The sequence below is a fragment of the Arachis ipaensis genome, chromosome B06 (genome assembly GCF_000816755.2).
Source record: "Arachis ipaensis cultivar K30076 chromosome B06, Araip1.1, whole genome shotgun sequence".
In the NCBI taxonomy this organism is placed as follows: domain Eukaryota; kingdom Viridiplantae; phylum Streptophyta; class Magnoliopsida; order Fabales; family Fabaceae; genus Arachis; species Arachis ipaensis.
This window is the reverse complement of record NC_029790.2, coordinates 77,450,371-77,456,352: the sequence shown is the minus strand read 5'-3', so window position 1 is coordinate 77,456,352 and position 5,982 is coordinate 77,450,371.

The following is a 5,982-nucleotide window of genomic DNA, read 5'->3' as shown; positions in this document are numbered from 1 at the left end:
AATGGTTGTAAAACCGTTCTTTAAAATAGTCAAAGAGAACGGTTTTATTTTGTTACTATAGCATAATGAAAAAATGAACTTTAACAGCAACACTGTAAAAACCGTTGTCTAAGACAATCTAATGGAACGGTTTTAAAGTGTAGCATTTCGGCAATGGTTTTAATGCGTTTCTTTTGTGCAATTCTTTAAACAACAATAAAAAATCGTTGCTTAAAGCCAACTCATGGTAACGGTTATAAAACCGTTCTTTAAAATAGTCAAACAGAACGGTTTTACTGTGTTGCTAGAAATTAATGAAAAATGAAATTCACCAGTAATACTTTAAAAAACCGTTGTCTAAACCTATCTAAGAGAACGGTTTTAAGGCGTTGCAAAATTTGGCGTTGCTAAAGGCCATATTTGTTGTAGTGAGACCATAGTGCTGACTGAGGAGTGTAGTGCCATCATACAGAAGAAGCTTCCTCAGAAGATGAAAAATCCTGGGAGCTTCCAAATTCCCTACATCATAGGGGATATCAACATTGAAAAAGCATTGTATAACCTGGGGGCTAGCATCAATCTCATGTCCTTGGCTATGATGAGAAGGATGAAGATTGAGGAAGCCAAACCAACAAGAATGGCACTCCAATTGGTTGACAGAACTTTCAAGTTTTCACATGGGGTAGTAGAAGACTTGTTGGTGAAAGTGGGAGAGTTTATCTTCCCAGTTGACTTCCTTGTGCTGAATATGAAAGAAAAGGCCAACACATCAATCATCCTAGGAAGCCCATTCCTAGCTACTGCTGGAGCCATTATTGATGTTCAAAAAGGAGAACTAGTCTTGAGGTGCATGAAGAGAAGATGGTCTTCAATGTCTTCAAAGCAATGAGTTACCCTAAGGAATCCATAGGAGAATGCATGATAGTAGATACCATAGAACAGATAGTTCAAGGGGTTTTGGAAGAAGAACAATGTGAAGGAACTATGGAGCTAGAGCAACAAGCACCAGGTGGTGAGTTACCACAAGGAACCATGGAGAATTCAACCATGCTGAACAAGGAACTGAAAACACCAAAACTAGAGCTGAAGACCTTGCCTTCATGTTTGAAATATGCTTATTTGGGTGACAACAACACTTACCCAGTCATCATTAACTCAAGCTTGAGTAAGGAACAAGAAGAGGAGCTTATCCAAGTACTGAAAAAAAAAAAGGATGCCATAGGATGGACACTTGCAGACTTGAAAGGAATCAGTCCTTCAATGTGCATGCACAAGATCCTACTTGAAGAAGGTGCTAAGCCCTCAAGACAGCAACAAAGAAAGTTGAACCCAACCATGAATGAAGTAGTCCAAAAAGAGGTGTTGAAGTTGTGGCAAGCAGGGGTAATTTATCCCATCTCAGACAGTCCTTGGGTAAGCCCTGTGCAAGTAGTGTCTAAGAAAGGAGGAGTCACTGTTGTACCAAATAAAAAGAATGATCTGATACCAACAAGAACAGTGACTGGTTGGTGCATGTGCATCGATTATAGGAAGCTTAATGAAGCTACCCAGAAGGATCACTTTCCCCTACCATTCATGGATCAGATGCTTGAAAGACTGGCCGGACATGAATATTATTGCTTTTTGGACAGTTATTATGGTTACAACCAAATTGTTGTAGACCCCAAGGACCAGGAGAAAACCTCATTCACCTGTCCCTATGGTGTCTTTGCTTATAGGAGAATGCCCTTTGGATTGTGCAATGCACCTGCAACATTCCAAAGGTGCATGCTCTCCATATTTTCAGATATAATTGAAAAATTCATTGAGGTGTTTATGGATGACTTTTCTGTCTTTGGTGTTTCATATTCTAATTACTTGCACCACTTGGCCTTGGTGCTAAAGAGATGCCAAAAAACCAACCTTGTTTTGAATTGGGAGAAATGCCATTTCATGGTTACAGAGGGGGTAGTTCTTGGTCATAAAATCTCAAAAAGAGGCATAGAGGTGGACAAGGCTAAGGTGGATGTGATCGAAAAGCTACCCCCACCTTGTAATGTCAAACCAATTAGAAGTTTTCTAGCACATGCTGGCTTTTATAGAAGATTCATTAGAGATTTTTCAAAAATTGCCAAACCTTTGAGTAACTTGCTTGTCTCTAATGTACCTTCTATCTTTGATAAAGAATGTTTCTAGCCTTTGATGAGCTCAAAAATAGACTTTCCTCTGCACCTATCATAGCACCACCATGTTGGGATTTACCTTTTGAGTTGATGTGTGATGCATCAGATTTTGCTGTGGGTGCTGTTTTAGGACAGAGGAAAGACAAATCGGTGCATGTTATTTATTATGCCAGCAAAGTCCTTAATGAGAATCAAAGAACTATACCACTACAGAGAAGGAATTACTTGCCATTGTCTTTACTTTTGACAAATTTAGATCATATCTTATTGACTCTAAAGTAATTATATTCACTAATCATGCAGCACTCAAATACTTGCTTACCAAACAAGAGTCCAAGCCCAGACTAATAAGATGGATCCTGCTACTCCAAGAGTTTGACATCGAAATTAAAGATAGGAGTGGAGCAGAGAACAAAGTGGCTGACCACCTATCAAGGATCCCATAAAACGAAGATGAGGCACACCAACTTGTAGTAAATGAGAGCTTCCTTGATGAGCAGTTGATGATGATCCAAGAAGCCCCTTGGTTTGCAGACATAGCCAATTTCAAGGCTATTGGGGAACTACCAACTAACATCAACAAACACATAAGGAGAAAGCTAATCAATGATGCTAAACACTATATCTGGGATGAGCCTTATTTGTTCAAAAAGTGTGCTGATGGGATCTTGAGAAGGTGTATTTCACAAGAGGAAGGGCAAGAAGTGCTTTGGCAGTGTCATGGATCTACATATGGAGGCCATTTTAGTGGGGAAAGAACTATAGACATGGTGCTACAATGTGGGTTCTATTGGCCAACCATGTTCAAGGATGCAAAGGAATTGGTGTCAAGGTGTGATGAATGTCAAAGGGCTGGTAATCTACCCAAGAAAAATGAGATGCCACAGAGGTTTATAATGGAAATAGAATTGTTTGATGTGTGGGGAATTGATTTTATGGGATCTTTCCCATCCTCATACTCAAACAATTATATATTGGTGGCTGTAGATTATGTGTCAAAGTGGGTAGCAGCCATAGCCACTATAACAAATGACAACAAGGTTGTGATAAGCTTCTTGAGAAGGAACATCTTCAGCCGATTTGGAGTTCCTAGAACCCTTATTAGTGATGGAGGAACACACTTCTGCCACAAGCAACTTGAGATACTCCTTCTCAGGTATGGAGTCAAGCACAAAGTGGCAACTCCATACCATCCACAGACCAATGGGCAAGCTGAGATTTCAAACAGGGAGCTCAAAAGAATTTTTGAAAAAACTGTTGGAAGCTCAAAAAAGGATTGGTCTAAGAAGCTGGATGATGCATTATAGGCCTACAGGATAGCCTTCAAAACACCTATTGGGATGTCTCCATATCAATTGGTGTTTGGTAAGGCTTGTCACTTACCAGTTGAGCTTGAACATAGAGCATTTTGGGCTCTAAAAATGTTGAATCTTGATGATCAAGCTGTTGGAGAAAAGAGGCTAATGCAACTCAATGAGCTGGAAAAATTCATAAATCAAGCTTATGAGAATGCAAAAATTTACAAGAAAAACACAAAGAGATGGCATGATCAAAAGATAGCAAGAAGAGAGTTCACAGAAGGTCAGAAAGTGCTGCTGTACAATTCAAGACTCAAGTTCTTCCTAGGGAAGCTTAAGTCTCGATGGTCTGGACCCTTCACCATCCTCAAGGTGTTTTCCTATGGTCATGTAGAGCTCATGGAGGACAAAACACAAAGAACTTTCACTGGGAATAGCCATAGACTCAAGCATTACTTAAGAGACTCACTGGATGAGAAAAGAGTGAGCTACAACCTCAGCTAAGGAAGGAAGAACGTCAAGCTAGTGACGATAAAGAAGCGCTAGTTGGGAGGCACCCCAACACTTTATATCCTTTTGATTTATTGCTTTATTAGAAGTACCTTAAAATTGTTAATTTAGGTAGTTTAAGTCCCAGTTTAATATTTTTGTCTCAGAAAAGTAGATTGTAGATGGTAGATTAGGAAGTTTAAATATCAGTTTTGGTAGTTAAAAAATCTTCAATTTGTTTTCTTTTTCTCTAAAAGTGCAATTTGATGAATAGATTTACTGATGATGAGTAATTAGGCTGAGAACTAGCTAAAAAGCTAAGTTTGGTGTGGCCACCAACCCATTTAATCTAGGCTTACAACTATTTGAACGAATTAAATTTTGAGAAGTAAGCCCAGAGATTAAGTTTGGTGTGGCCACCACCATACAAAGATCACCTAGAAAGCCCAATACCATTCAAGTTGAAAGCATTTAATAAATTGATGGGTGCATAAAAGTTGGTTTTAAATGTGTTCGGAAGGGGTTAGAAGTGAAAAATGTGAAAGGATTAAAGTTAATTCACCCTTATGAACACATTAAAAACCCAATGATGAACACAATTTATTAGATACAATGGGATTAAGTTTGGTGTCCCAATGGACACTCATCAGTTGCAATCTCATTGGTTCACACTATAAGAAATGTGAAGGATTCTTTTGTCATTACTGATGGGGTTTCGGTTTTTTATTTTTCCGGAGAAAGAATGGGGCCCACATGATTGATATCTCATAAAGCAAGAAGTCAAAGTGTACTTGCACTTTGGAACTCGTCACATGCAGGAAGCCAAAGGGGATAAGGATTGGCGCCTCTTCCCACGCTAGGCGCCACTCCCCAAGTGGGAAAACATTGAATTGCTTTCACTTCCCACCCTCCAAACTACACTTCCTACCTCTATAAAAGCCCCTCACTTTCCTACCTCTCTTCACACTTTGAACCCTACTTCATACACAAAAGAACCTCCACATTCCAAACCATCCTCTTTTCTTTACCCTTCTTCCCCTTTTCTTGATTGGGACAATCAAGTCCTAAGTTTGGTGTTGGAGCAAAACTGTGTTTTTCTCACTCTCTTGCAACTTTCTTCAACTCTTTTTAACACTTAAAACACCCTTTTATCATCCCAATGGCACCACCAAGAGCCTCATCATCAAAGAAAAGAAAGACCAAGGAACCAATCTCAAGATCCTCAAGCCACAATGAATACAAGTTCCTCTCTTCATTCAACCAAAACCAATTTTATGATTGGGTGAGTGAGAGGAAAATCATTCTAGAAGTTGGCTTCCAATTGGGAAGGAATGAACACCCTGAGATAAACAGGAAAATCAACAATAGAGGGTGGGCACTCCTGTGCAACCCACCAAGGAAATTGGTGGAAAGCTTGGTTAGAGAGTTCTATGCCAATGCTGTGCCTCAGCCAGGGCAACTCTATGGCTATCTTAGCTATGTGAGAGGGAAGGCCATTAATTATAGCCCCTCCAACATAGATAGGATGCTAATGGTGAGGCAAACAATCTCCACCCAGAGCTATGAAGAAAGAATGAAGCAAAAAGACCCAGGATTTGATGAAATCCTCATTGAGATTTGTGTGCTAAATGTGCAATGGATAAATGATAAAGATGGGAGACCCAACCAGCTAAGAAGGAGGGATTCGAGCCCCCAAGCTAGAGGATGGTTAGATTTTGTGAAGAGTTCTCTAAACCCAACGTCCAACACATCTGAGGTAACACTTGAGAGGGCTGTGCTCATATACAGCATCATGAAAGGTGAGAATGTGAATGTTGGGGAAATGATTGCCAACATCATCAACAGGGTGCTGGAAAGCACCAAGGATAGCAAAAGACTGGCATTCCCTAATATCATTCAAAGGCTGTGTGATGAAGTAGGGGTTGAGAAGATTATTGACGAAGTGCTAGTGGAACAAGAAAAGCCTATAACTGCCAAGAAGATGGCCAAAGTAGTGGCTATTAACCCACTTGAGAGGAGAAAGGAGCATAGAGCTCATGCTCATATCCCACAAG